Here is a 15,566-nt window from a genome sequence, read left to right on the forward strand (position 1 = left end):
AGGAAAGGGGTATCAATGGTAACAGGACCAATCGTGAAGGGAAGAGGTTTAGAGATGGGACTTACCACTGGGACTCCTGAAAATCCCATTGATACATTATTTTGCCCGGACACAGCCGCCCCTGGAACCAATGATCGAGCAACCGAAGTATTCATTGCTCCTGTGTCAATTAAAAAATTCTCAGAAGTCCCCAACAACCCTCCCTTCACATAGGGTCCTTGCTGATTAACTGGGATCGACACCTGGCCCCTACTCTGTCCCTGGCTGTCCTATGGGTGGTCATACCCACCGTGCTCACCAAAAGCATAGTCTTTGTTATAGTACTGTCTTCCCTGGGCGTTATCGAAATGGTTTCGTTCAGACCTGCCTTGAGCCACCCTGTGCATATCAATCCGATCCGGACCGCTTCGTCCTCGGCCTCGTCCCCTCACCGCTCCGCTCTGGGCAAGTAGTAGCGGACACTGAGCTTTCCAGTGTCCTTCCTGTTTACAATATGCACATTGATTTATTCCCAGTGACTGGCCCGCGCCTGCGCCTGCGCCTCGGCCTGCCCCCGCTCCTCTGGATACTGGCCCTCTTACTCCTCTCCCTCCTTGTCCCCTAACGACTTGCTGTAACAATACTCGAGTCTTGCGGTCCTTTGCCTTCTTTTCAACTTTATCTTTACTTTCATTTTCCCTGTGCTCATAGTACTGGGCCATACTCAGTATCACAGAAGGGGTAGACGTGGTCCAAGTACTCTCGGCTGCCTGTATTCGAGCAGAAACCTCTGGAGCCAAATTAGTTATGAACCTGTTTACGAACAACCGTACCCCACCTTCTGTTGCTAAATCTTGTCCACTGAAATCAATGAAAACCCCTTCGAACCGGGTGAAGAAGTCGGAGACGCTCTCGTCCTTCTTTTGTCTGCAAGCGGTCAATTTATCCCAGTCAACCTTTCGAGAGGGAATCAGTGTGTGCATACAGGCAATAATTTTTGCTGGCAAAGTGATTATTTAGTTTCTAGGCTTGTCCCCGGGTTTTCGATCCCGGTCCCAAACCTTTAATTCATCCCACGTTCCCCCTAGTTCAACAGAGTGATCAGTGTCATGCAAGCGGTCAATTTATCCCAGTCAACCTTTCGAGGGGGAATCAGTGTGTGCATACAGGCAATAATTTCTGCTGGCAAAGTGATTATTTAGTTTCTAGGCTTGTCCCTGGGTTTTCGATCCCGGTCCCAACCCTTTAATTCATCCCATGTTCCCCCTAGTTCAACAGAGTTATCAGTGTCATGCACCAGTCGCCATATATCACCGGTACCAGCAGCCCTAATAACAGTTCTATGTCTGCTAAGGTCATTACTGCCGAGGCCGCAGCCTCAGTCAGTTCTTTGTAATAGGCCGTGGGATTTTTCCGGGGTTCGGGTAATTGCGATTTCAAGGCAAGAACCTCGCTCCTCTTCCAGGGGGTATACACCCATTGTTCTTGAAAACGAGCGTCTACCCCAGCTCGTATAACTTGATTAGCATTATCACGTAGTTCAGGGATCTCAGGAGTAAAATAGGATGTACCTCCCTCATGGGGTGCTGAGATGTCCAATTGGGAATTTTAATAAACATTCTGCCTCGATACTTTACCAATGTTTCTACGTTTTTATACACCTCTGTAGGATCCATATTGAACTTATGGGCCCAATCTCGAATATTATACAGTACTTGGGGAGCCATCCCATCCTGGAAGCACACTTCCCAGGCTTCAATCAAATAACAAGACATTTGATATAGGGCATGCTGTTGCATAACCGGTTCGAGATCTTTTATGGTGCTCCATAAATCAGCTACCGTATAGATATTATCTCGCATCCATCTGGCTGCCTGATCCTCTACTGCTTCTTTCTCCCCATATTCTACGGAGTCCCTACTAAAAAACCGTCTCGCCTGCATACCCCCATCTCCTTTTGATGATGGAGGCACCCCAGCCCCTGGGGTCGTGCTAGCCGACTGGGAGGTCCAAATGGGACTCGGGGCTGCTAGTACTATCTGAGACGGGGTCAGGGGTGACCGTGCATCCGGTATAAGAGTAGCCGTGACTCTCGATGAGGTAGGAGTGGTACGGTTGGTACCTAGAGGAACGAGAGACACGTCTACCTCCGGGGCGAAGGCCGGGGGAGCTGTGACCAGTTGCAGAGGCAGAGCAGGATACACCCGCTGGGGCGCATACGGGGGTGGTGGTCGTACATCCAAGAAATCCTCTATCTCGTCTTCTGCCTCATTCCGGGTCACATAACTTCCATCCACCTGTAACCTAAACTGTCTATCTGCATATTCGATGTTTCGTTCGGTTCTATTTTTGTCATGCGCAATGGCTTTCTGGTTTATAGTTTGCCCTTGCTGTATCTTCATTAATTTCTCAGACCGGATGCGTCTCCATTTTGCCTCTTTCTGCCATTTATTAAGGGTGTCAAACATGGACTGCCTGCTACGTTTGGCAAACAGGTGTTCCTGTAAATACTGGATCTTTTTCTCATCGAAAGACCCCGTCTTTGGCCACTGGAGTTCTACATTATCTTTGGTGTATTTGTGCCATAACGTATTGAATAAGAGGGGTCCAATTCCATGCTTGCAATACATATCATGGCTAGGAGTTCCCTCTGGAGGAGCGGGCTGGCTTTCATCCAACCTGGTACCTCCCTTGCTAAAACAGCCGCAGCATAGCTTACTGAAGCACGGCATTGTTCGGTCTCTAAACCGTTAGCTGAAAAGGAAAAGGTATTAGAGATTGCAGAATTATTGTTTACAGTACTCTCATACACATGGCCATGTTCTAAATTCAAATTCACTCATACAATCTCACACTCATGACATATTCATAGTTCCATATTACATAAAACAATACAACAGACTTCGTATTTCAAACAAGAGGTGGAGCCCGTCGACTCCCACCTATGGAGAACTCTTCTCAAAATCTCAAAAGGTCCAAAAAGAGAAATGAACGGTCTTATCCTTAGACCACCTAGAGATTACCACACAGGTTCCTCTAAATCAGACCGACCTACGGATCATCCGACGGCATTCATGGTTCACCTCCCGGACTATTCCGGCTTAGCCCGCTTTTTCAAGCGCTGCTCCAGATCTGTCCGAGTGCTACCCAATCTCAGGCGCCAGTAATTCCAAAAGCAGTCCGGCCGGGTGTATACTCCGTCACAAGTTACACCAAGGCGTCCGGTTCAAATCTCTAGGTATTCCCAAATCCAAAACAGGAGCGTCTGCCCGTGCAGTCTCACCACTGCCCCATCAGACCGCCTTATGTGAGTTTCTCCGTGACTAAAAGTCACCAAATTCCACCAAAAGATATCCAACATGAAACAAGATGAACCACTCACCTGGTGCACTCAGGTCCGATTGGGCGTTCTCTACTGCCAACTCCTATGGACCAACGTGGTCCGTTCTCGGGTTACATCCAAAGGATTCCAGCGTGGGGCCATTAGCAGCGGGGGCTCTCTCGATCGGGAGAGTGGAGCGGACCCCAATTCTTCGGTCGATCCTTTCCCCCCGACCAAGATCACCCTCTTCAAAGTCCCGTGTTTCTGATTACAGAGCGACGACCCCAACGCGGAGTCCCGGCGGAGTCGCCAACTGAAGTACCGAAAATATTATCACCACCCAACTTATATCATACTTACAGATAACCTCTTATACCAATTACCAATAATGAGTCAGTCGGCAGTGTAGAAGGTCCAATCGTTTATTATGACAAGCAAACTCTGCCAGAGGAGCTCCTTGCGACCTAACCCCACGAGGTCCGCCAAGAAGACTGCTGGCACATTATCAGCAACACACATATATACTGTTACAATCCGAAAACCGTTACCTAAGATGGAAAAATACAAGCTGGTGCAAAAGGAAAGACCATATATGGAACACAATCCCTCCTCAGTATAGTTCGGCTCATTATAGCAAGGTCGAGAGGGTGACTCCCTTCTGCTAACTTCGGTGGAGCCCGTACAGCATTCCCCGGGAATGTGCTTGCCTACGCCACCCCCACCTATAACCTTGACAGGCCTAACGTGCAGAAGCAGCCGATTGCTACAGTTGTACTATTTCACAGGGGAACATGTCTAAGGAGAGCCGAGGTTTGTGTCAGTGCTGGAGGCAAACTAGGCCACAAAATGGCGCTGGTCTAGCCAAGTAATATCTGCGTGTTAATAGACGAACCGCGTTATGGGAATACACGGTCATGTTTAAGCAATTATATGTGCATGAACTAATATTGGGTAACTATATTAGTACGACAGCTACACCACGCTAATTACCAAAGGATAGTCATACGTTTAACTGGGCCCAGATCAAATTCTGGTTCCTTAGTAGCACATGCAAAGAAAGTGAGAAGCAACTCTAGCTTGGTAGCCAAACTGCTATTTGTCGCATTGCGAACCCTGGCTTGCCGTGGCACACTATGTGCTTGGGTTTCATTGGTCCCATGTCTGAGGTTCGCTGTGGACTCAGGTTCGCCATGGTTTGAGTAGATTATGATTCCAAGTGGTTGAGTGTAAAGCTCATGGGGGAGATTACTACTGGTGCCCCCATTCGGGGTTTGAGGTATTTGTTTTTTGAGGAAGGTGTTCCCTCTGTCCTGGTGACGGATAATTGTACTCAGCTCACCTCTAGGAACATGGAAAAGTTCTTGTGCAGCAATGTTATCAAACACCAGCGTACTTCTTTGTATAATCCCCAAGGGAATGGCATAGTGGAGAGAGCAAATAGATTGGTCAAGGGGGTCATTCAAATGGCTTGTATCTCTAATCTGGAAGTAAAGGAAGCAGTTGATGAGATGGTTGGGCGTATTGCGCCACTATCCAGGACTCTTTGGATAAATCCCCTTTTGAAGTGATGAGAAAACGAGTTCCGGGAAACAAGTTGGTTCCAGGGTGGTTGAAAGATCGAATCTTGTGCCGGGGTGCTTCCTTTGAGGAAATGGTGATGAAGAAGAGCATTGAACCTGGAGATTGGGTAAAAGTTAAACCTGGTACAATCTCAAGGTGGTTGATCAAGTTTAGAGGTCGTTTTAAGGTTAGACAATCATTTGCTTTTCATGCGGTCTTGGAGAATGGTGAGCACTGGAACAAATGTAGGGTTGCCTTATTTTAGAAGGGTGAAGACTGTTAGAAGAGTGGTTGTGATGAGGTTGTCCATGGTTCTTTGTTCATGAAGGATTGTGATTTCACTGGCAGGTCATCTTTGAATCACGATCAGGGGGAGGAGTGAGTTCTCAAAGAGCCATCATTGATTAAGTGGCTCCTGAGAGTCAGCGTGTTAACTGATGCGAGAATCAAAGTGTTAACCAATGTGACTATGGAGAAGGCAAAAGCTCTAGGGAGCGTAACGCTTCTTTGTACTTAAATGACTATGTATGGTAGTTCTTCAGAGCACAAGGCACTTTTGTATGTAAATGACTATGCTTAGCAATCTTTCCATGTTTGCTTTTTGCTCTTGTCCTTGCCTACTTTCTCCTCTTTTTGATTCTCTTCTTTCTTATTACTCTTGTCACTCCCTCTTCATCTTTTCCCTTTTCAGTCTGAACCTTTCTCTCTCGTTGAAGAAAAGGAGATGTGTTGTAATTTGCTTGTGCTTGTTAGGATCTTCATGTGGAATCGAACGGATGTCAGATTCCACAGGTCTTTGTAATTGAATGGAGATTCCATTCCGGTCAGTTGAGCGCTGGCTAGGATGGGATCGGGTTGTTGCTGACGGCGCTGAATAAAGGCCTACCTTCAAGGAACTTGCTGTGTCCTGGTCTTTACTACATTTTTACTTCAAGAAGCAACACTTCTCCTTCCTCAAAGTAAGCCCAACTTCAGCAATTCTCTGTAAAGCAAGTTTTAACGTAGCATTCTTTTCTTGAATCGACTTTCCAAAAGTAAGGATGTCGTCCCGAAAGTAGATGACATTTTCCAACCCCTTAAAAACATTAGAGATCATTCTTTGGAAATCACTAGCCGCAGATGAGAGTCCAAAGGGCATTCTAGTAAATTGGTAGGTACCCTCCATTGTGATAAACGCGGTAAGCGCTTTACAGTCTTGGTGGAGCTTTTTCTGATCATAGGCACTCTTCAAGTCCAACTTGGAAAGGTACCTTCCTCCCTTGAGTAACAACACCAACTCATTAATGTTTGGCAGAGGGTAAGTACCTTTCACAATGTTCTGGTTAAGTGATCTCAAGTCCACGCAGAATCTGAGCCACCCATCAGACTTGCATGTGATGACCACGGGAGAGACCCAGCTGTATGCCTCCACAGGTTCTAAAACACCTTGCTGCAACATATCTTGGATCAATCCCTTCACTTCATCACGCACCATCACAGGGACCCTCCTAAGCTTAAGTTGGACAGGGACAGCTCCTTCCTTTAAAAAAAAATCTTGTGTGCATAACCCTTCAACATACCTAAGTCTTGTTTGAAAACTTTCCCATTTGCACGCCGAATGTCTTCAATAGACTCCTGATCAACGACCATAACCTGTGAAGGTGCCCTGGGATTAACAATGATGTGCGAATCATATTGATGAAGACATCCAAGAATTTCTGGCCCACTCTCAGCAATATACACTTTACCCTCAGTGAAACGTTCCTCGAACTCCATCTTAGCCTCCATAAATCCCAGAATATTAATAGACTCCCCTTGAAAACCCATGGGGGAGATATCTTTGGGTTTAAAGCTATCTAGCATCCACCAGTGTTCAAAGACTGACTTTGGTTTACTTGTGTACAATGACCTTGTGTCAACCATTAGTTCTACCTCACAATCATTTAAGGTAAACAATGCTTTGGGTATAATTCTCCTTTGAACGTCTCCTTTATGCCCAACTTCATTTACATCACCCACCTGTCAGAACTCGAAACTAAGAATTACGTTGGCTTACCGGTTCCTGCACGGGAACAGAGATGCTAGTCCCAAATCCCTCTTAGCAATGCCCAGGGGTCTTTTAACAGAACCTCCCAGTCATTACCTCAAGGGACGGGAGAATTGGATAAAATAACAAACAAAGAAGAGACTGGTCCAGAATTGGCTCCTTCCGTCAGCTACTTGCCAAACGTTCTCTATTCCTGCTCTGGAACCTGTAAATTAACACACCATTATACTACAAACTCTACTCTCCTTTTACTCTTACATTTACTAATAGGTATTTATATCTCACCCACCCAGGTTTAGCTGGACTTTAGCTTCTCTTCGTATTTTAGTTGTGATAGGCTTCCTTCTCTGGTTAGTTGTTACTAATTAAGAATAAATAACAGATTTAGTACTTGGTTTCCTTACACCTACACTCTCTCCATAACCTAATGTAGTAAGTGCACTCACTTTACTAACCAGAAGAGCTGTTCTTTATCTGGGGTTCTGTTATCTCACTCTCCGTGACTTTAGAGTATCTTACATCTGTAAACACTTCTCCTGATTCAGTTCTTTTGTTTCTTACAGATTTTGTGAAATGAAGTTATCAAAAAACGTTTTTTCTTTCAGGTGAATATTTACACATATATACATATACGATGCTTGTCTTGTCCTTCTGCGCTTAACTCTGAATAACTACTAATGGTTTTCTCTCGTGTATTTTGTCCTTCAGATTTTTTTTGAAAATGCACGAAAATATGATTGTCAGGTAAGTTCTAATATCAAGTCTCTATTGTATTCATGCAATTTCACTTAGCTCTGTCTTAGGGGAAAAGGCTTCTCCTCACGAGCGTCGTTATCCCCGTGATTCTGCTGTTCGCCACGAACGTCACTCTTCCTCCTCAGCTGACGACGTGGAAGCGCTTCTGCTCCTGGAGTCGTCGTCGTTACAAATCTCCACTTTTGACTCGCGCTTGGATAAACGCGCCGAGTCTTCTAATACTGCTCCGCACTGTGTTGGGCACTAAAAAAGGGGAATAAACGAACTAACAGGCAAAACTAGGGAATTACTCGATGAAACCTAGGACTTCTTCAAGGAACATCCACTCCGGCGGTTTACTGTGGTGAAGTGCGCCGGTAGCCGGGCGCTCGCGTTTCACCTCGCCTTCTCCTCAGCTGCGCAGGAAAGTCTAGACCGCCACCCCATTCCGCGGTGAGGGCACTAGGGCAGCCATCTTGGTTCTCCTTAACCTCACTAATTCAGACCAAGAATAGGCACCATGTGTTTCTTGGTATGCTTTGGTCAATGTCACACTGCCAAGCACATGATCAGGTCTTTGGGTTCTGACAGTACCCCCCAACAAGGCAGGTTCTCTCTCCCTGGGTTTCATGGGAAAACGCTGATGAAATGACTTGATTAATCTAGGGGCAGGAACATCCTCACTCAGCTCCCCAGATCGCTCCTCTGGACCATAACCCTTCCAGTCTATCAGATAGTACAATTTTCCTCTGGACCTTTTCGAATCTAAATTTTCCTTTACTTCAAACTCAGTTCCTGTTTCAACCTGGATTGGTTTTGGGGGGGATTGGAACCTCAAGTCTGTGGAAGCTTTCTTTAGCCAAGAAACATGAAAAACTGGATGGATCTTCCACCCAGTGGATAACTTCAATCGATAGGTGACCAGATACATTTTTTCTTCCACTGGATATGGGCCAATAAAACGAGGTTGAAACTTTCGGTTTCCTTTTAATCTTAAGTTCTATGTGCTTAGCCAAACTCGATCTCCTGTAATCAAGGAAGGCCCTTCCCTTCTTTTTCGATCCGCGTAACTCTTGTACCTTTCCTTAGCTACCTTAAGAGTGTTTCCTGCCCTTTGCTGTATTTGACGTAGATGTGAAACTACTTTTTTAACTGCGGGGACTGATATATCTGTTTGTCGAATGGTAGCATTCGGATGTCTGCCATAATTTAAGAAAAAGGGAGAGTAGCCTGTTGAACTATTCTTCGCATTATTGTGGGCAAATTCCGCAGTCCACAGATAATCCGACCAATCACCTCCTTCTTTCAAAAGAATCAGTCGCAGATATTGTTCTAATTCTTGGTTTACCCTCTCTGTCTGCCCATCAGTCTCGGGGTGATAGCTAGTGGAGAATCTAACCTCTGTACCTAATCCTTCCATAAAGGCCTTCCAGAAATGCGACACAAACTGAGAACCTCTGTCTGATATTACAATCTTAGGTATCCCATGTATCTTAACTATCTGGGAACTGAAATGAGTTGCTAACTGTTTGGCCATCGGAACCCCTTTTAATGCTGTAAAGTGAGCCATTTTGGAAAAGGCATCCACTACTACAAGAATGGTATCAAAGCCTTGACTAATGGGCAACTCAGTGATAAGATCGAGGGTTACTGTGTGCCATGGGTAAGGAGGTGTGGGTAAGGGTTGCAACAGACCCTTTGGAGCCTGCCGTTCTGACTTTCCCTGAGCGCAGATTTCACATGACTTAACATACCTCTCAATATCTGAAGTCATCTTGGGCCACCAGTAGTGTCTCTTTATCAATTCCTCAGTTTTGGCTTCTCCTTTATGCCCGGCCATTTTATCATCATGGCTCTCGCGCATCACTTGTTGTTGTAGCTCCGTAGAGGGGACCTACAAGGCATCATGATAATAGGGCAGTTGCCGAATAATCTTCCTATTCGAATCTTCCTTTGCCCACTCCTGCATAACTTCTGGACTCATGACTTCAGAGATATTCTTTTCCAAACTGATTGAGATCGTGACTCCAATTATCTTTTCGCTTGGGATGATTGGTTGGTTCTCTGTGAAAGTTTTCTGAGCTTCTGTGCCTATTCGGGATAAAGCATCCGCCTTTCCATTTTGGGCTCCAGGACGATACGTAATCACGAAATCGTAGTCTGCAAAATACAAGGACCATCTCAATTGTCTGGGTGTATGGGTTCTGGCTGTCTTTAAGAATTTCAGATTGCGATGATCTGTAAACACCGTCACTTGATGTTGGGCTCCCATCAAATAATGTCGCCATTCCTTAAAGGCATCCTTTATAGCCAATAATTCCTTCTCTGTGATGGTGTAGTTGATTTCGGCCTGAGTCAGTTTTCTGGATCGGTAAGCAACTGGATGCAATTGACCCGTGGTCTTGTGTCGCTGGGATAATACTCCACCCACGGCTTGATCCGACGCACCCGTCTCTACATAGAAGGGTTCTGCAGGGTCAGCGTGTAACAGGACAGGCGCCGTGGTGAAATCTTTTTTCAAAGACTGAAAAGCTTCCTCCGACTCCTTCGACCATTCGAACTTGGGGGCATATTATCAAGGGGGTTTATCTCCGCTTTTTTGGCTTTAAAAGCCAAGAAAGCGGAGATAAAATTATCTCCCTATTACCTAGCTGTCGCTAACACCAGTTAGCGACAGCTAGTAGGAGATACCGACCATCTTGGGCCCCACTTTGCATGTCAGTGATATTTATCACTAATGACATGCAAAGTGGGCGTGCCAAGATGTTAGCGACTGGAAACAGTCGCTAACATCGCTATCTCCTATTACCAACTTTTGGATATATTCGCGCTTAGCGCAAATATCTCCAAAAACTAACACCTGCCCTGAGCAGTTCTTAGCCATGTTATCCAATGGGAGGTGGATAACATGGCTAAGAGCGTTAGCTCGGTAATGCATGAATATCGCTGACTTTTCAGCGATATTCATGCATTGCGGCTGTTTTTTATCGCATTTGCGATAAACCTTGATAATACCAAGGTTTATCTGCGATAATTTCTGACGATGCTTAGCGTTAAAAAATTCGTTGCTAAGCATCGTTAGCGATAAATATCGCTTAACGTTGGTAATATGCCCCCAGGTTCCTTTTTTCAGTAGTTTACTAAGAGGAAGGATCTTCCGAGAAAACTCTCTAATAATTCTCTGATAAAAATTAGCAAATCCGATGAAGCCTTGGACTTCTTTTACACTCGTTGGAGATTCCCAGTTCGTAACAGCTTCCACTTTTCACTGGTACATCAGTATTCCAGTAGGTGAAATGACGAAACCTAAGAATTCCACTTGCGAAACGTCGAAGGCGCATTTTTCCAATTTTACGAACAACCTATTTTCTTGCAGCTTTCTCAAAACACCCTTGACTTGTTCATGATGTTTTGTGACATCAGATGAATATATAAAAATGTCATCAATGTAAACGATTGCGCACTGGTCAATGAACTCTTTTAAGACGTCATTGATGAAGTGTTGAAAGGCTGCTGGCGCATTGCATAAACCATAAGGCATTACCTGATATTCAAAAAGCCCAAATCTAGTCCGAAATGCCGTCTTTCACTCATCACCCTCGCGCATTCGAACTAGATGGTAAGCGCCCCTCAAATCCAATTTTGTGTAGACTTGGGCACCTTTTACTTTATCTAGGAGGACTGAGATCAATGGCAGGGGATACCGGTTCTTCTTGGTGATCTTGTTGATGGCCCTGTAGTCGATACACTTCCTTAAGTCTCCCTTCTTTTTTGTCACGAAAAATAACGGAAAAGAGACCGGAGACTGCGAAGGCCGAATAAACCCGTTGGCTAAGTGATGGTGTTCCGTCTCCGTCAATGCATAAACACGGCTGCAGGGTAAGTTCGAACCTGGCTCCAATTCTATCTTGCAGTCATGGCCCGGTGTGGAGGTAGTTGTTCCGCCTCCACCTCATTGAACACTTCTTTGAACTCCTCATACTCTTCAGGGATCTCGTGGACGTTTATCACACACATAGAATGCCCAGTCGAACATAAAGATAAGGCTGGATTACTCTCCAAGGTTTTTTCTCTTACGCCAAAACAATTTTCACGGCAATAATTTGAGTCCATCACGATGGTTCTGGAACTCCAGTCGATGATAGGATTGTGTTCAGTAAGCCACGGGAGACCAAGAATTAGCTGAAACTGTGGAGCATCAATTAAACTGAACTGGATCTTTTCTTTATGTCCATCACTTGAAATCAATTGAATTAGTTCCGTGTGGCTTACTATTGGTCCTGACGAAAGGTTTGTTCCGTCCACTGCCCGGCCAGGCTCACTCTTTGTCTTCTGGATGGCTTGAATGCCCACCTTGGCCGCAAACCTTAAGTCACAGAAATTTCCAGTGGCTCCTGAATCTATCATGACCGATACATCCGTTAGAGTTGTTTGCCTAAATCTCGCTTCCATAGACAGATTCAAATGTGGAGCCGTCGATTGCAGCGTATTCGCCACCTGGTGTTCCTGTGGAGTCTTTTCTGAGATCGCACCCACCTGTTCAACTCCATCCACAGGTGGTGCTATTAGTTTTCCTTCGGCTTGAAGGTGTTTTTGGGTTTCTTCAGGCAATTCCTAACAAAATGCCCATTGGATCTGCAATACATACACAAGTTGCTAGCTCTTCTCTTGTCCTTCTCTTCCTTAGATGAAGGCCCTCTTATCGTTCCAATCTGCATTGGTTCTGTTCCAGATTGGGTGTCCGAACTTCTTGTGCCTTCGGTTCGAGCTCTAACAAACCTGGGGATTATCGTTCTAAAGTCCTTTTTCTTTTCTCCTCGTCTTTCTCCCTGGCGGAAATCTATCTCCAAGACCAAGTCTATTAGAGCTGAGATCTCCATTGGTCGATTCGGAATTTGAGCCAAGGTGTCTTTTAATTTGTCTCTTAAACCGCGGTAAAACACTGCCGCTCTCTTGCTTTCTGGCCAGTTAGTCTCCACAACCAGCTTATTAAACTGGGCCAGATACGCAATTAGATCTCGATTTCCTTGCCGCAAGTCGAGTAGTTCGTTATCCACCACTTGAGATATACTTCGTCTGTCAAATATCCGAAGGAATTCTTGTTTAAATTCCTCAAAGTTTCTGAATAAAGGATCTTCCCGGGTAACTAAGGGCATGGACCATGAAGCTGCATCCCCACTCAGTTATGAGAGTATGAAAGCCACTTTAGACTGCGCGTCAGGGAATATCGAAGGGCGGCACATAAAATGTAAGGAGCATTGGGAAAGAAATATTTGCGCCTTCTGCGGATCCCCGTTAAATCTTTCTGGGGGTGCTAGTGGAATAACTTGGGACAGAGAATGAATGACTTGTGTGGTTGATCTATTAGTGGCTTCTAACACAGGATTCATCGCCTCTCTTTCGAGGCTACTAGTCTGCCTTAATCTTAGCGCTAGTTCAGCAGTTTCCTTCCTAGCGCTGACTACCTCTTGTCTAAGATTACAATTTTCTTCCCTTACTGCTCCCAATTCTTTCTGTATAGCATCTAGAATGGTTCCTAAGGATTGTACATCAATTCCTTCTGCCATCTCTGTTCAGGTGCGAAGGCAACTTGGGCACTTCACTCTGTCAGAACTAGAAACTAAGAATTACGTTGGCTTACCGGTTCTTGCACGGGAACAGAGATGCTAGGTCCCAAATCCCTCTTAGCAATGCCCAGGGGTCTTTTAACAGAAGTTCCCAGTCATTACCTCAAGGGACGGGGGAATTGGATAAAATAACAAACAAAGAAGAGACTGGTCCAGAATTGGCTCCTTCCGTCAGCTACTTGCCAAACATTCTCTATTCCTGCTCTGGAACCTGTAAATTAACACACCATTATACTACAAACTCTACTCTCCTTTTACTCTTACATTTACTTATAGGTATTTATATCTCACCCACCCAGGTTTAGCTGGACTTTAGCTTCTCTTCGTATTTTAGTTGTGATAGGCTTCCTTCTCTGGTTAGTTGTTACTAATTAAGAATAAATAACAGATTTAGTACTTGGTTTCCTTACACCTACACTCTCTCCATAACCTAATGTAGTAAGTGCACTTACTTCACTAACCAGAAGAGCTGTTCTTTATCTGGGGTTCTGTTATCTCACTCTCCGTGACTTTAGAGCATCTTACATCTGTAACCACTTCTCCTGATTCAGTTCTTTTGTTTCTTACAGATTTTGTGAAATGAAGCCTTCAAAAAACGTTTTTTCTTTCAGGTGAATATTTACACATATATACAATGCTTGTCTTGTCCTTCTGTGCTTAACTCTGAATAACTACTAATGGTTTTCTCTCATGTATTTTGTCCTTCAGATTTTTTTTGAAAATGCACGAAAATATGATTGTCAGGTAAGTTCTAATATCAAGTCTCTATTGTATTCATGCAATTTCACTTAGCTCTGTCTTAGGGGAAAAGGCTTCTCCTCACGAGCGTCGTTATCCCCGTGATTCTGCTGTTCACCACGAACGTCACTCTTCCTCCTCAGCTGACGACGTGGAAGCGCTTCTGCTCCTGGAGTCGTCGTCGTTACAAATCTCCACTTTTGACTCGCGCTTGGATAAACGCGCTGAGTCTTCTAATACTGCTCCGCACTGTGTTGGGCACTAAAAAAGGGGAATACACGAACTATCAGGCAAAACTAGGGAATTACTCGATGAAACCTAGGACTTCTTCAAGGAACATCCACTCCGGCGGTTTACTGCGGTGAAGGGCGCCGGTAGCCGGGCGCTCGCGCTTCACCTCGCCTTCTCCTCAGCTGCGTAGGAAAGTCTAGACCGCCACCCCATTCCGCGGTGAGGGCACTAGGGCGGCCATCTTGGTTCTCCTTAACCTCACTAATTCAGACCAAGAATAGGCATCATGTGTTTCTTGGTATGCTTTGGTCGATGTCACACTACAAAGCACATGATCAGGTCTTTGGGTCCTGACACCACCATAAGGACTCTGTCATAAGACTCCACATGACATGCACTCCCATCGGAAATCAAGGACACTTGGTTGCGGTTGCCCACCCTGCACATCTTCGCAATGTGTCCCAAGCTACCACATTTTCTGCATTACTTATTATAGCAAATCAAAATCTTGACTCCGAAGAATGATTAGTGGTGCCGCACCGATTTCATACCCTGGTACTTTGTCTATTAAACCCACCATACCTATTTAATCTGTTGCTGTACTTAAGCGTGGCAGGGGACTCAACTTGTTTGTTAACAACACTTACACCTACTTCAGAAACATCTCCTGTTGTAATCGAATCTAGGACCCTATTTAAATATTCCCGATTTATGCCCTATGCGGTTATATCAAATCATATCCTTATAAAGGCATAAGAATCATACCCATATTAAGTCATAGCCAATGCAGTCCAAATACGGCAAGGCTACTCCCATAGACTCCTGGGGCCTCATTTATGAAAAGTGACGCATCGCTGCGTGAAAACAGCGATGCGTCACTTTTCACTGCGCCCTCCTTGCGACCCCAATGATGCGTCATATTTACAATATGACGCATCATTGCGCAAGGAGTTACAGATTCATCAGTATTTCTGACGTATCTGTAAGCGCAAAAGTGACGCATTGCTGGAGTGTGTCACAAAAGTGACGCAACTCCAGCAATGCATCCTTTCACATGGGGAAAGCCCCATGTGAAAGGGCTTGCGTCAGTCTTACTGCTGCTGTGAGGCAGGTGCAAGATTTTGACGCCACAGCGTCCTAAAAGTGACGCAGTGAAATCTCATAGATTTCACTGCGTCACTATTACGAGGCTTTTTGCGGGGGAACGCCCCCTCTGCATACATTATACCTGACGCAGGTATAATGTAGCGCAGGGGTTTACAAAGTGACGCATCTGCTCAGATGCGTCACTTTGTAAATAGTGGGCAACAGAAGGCATGTTTTACGCCGCCGATGCGTCACAAAAAGT

This window comes from Lissotriton helveticus, chromosome 6 (genome assembly GCF_964261635.1).
Source record: "Lissotriton helveticus chromosome 6, aLisHel1.1, whole genome shotgun sequence".
NCBI classification, from domain to species: Eukaryota; Metazoa; Chordata; class Amphibia; order Caudata; family Salamandridae; genus Lissotriton; species Lissotriton helveticus.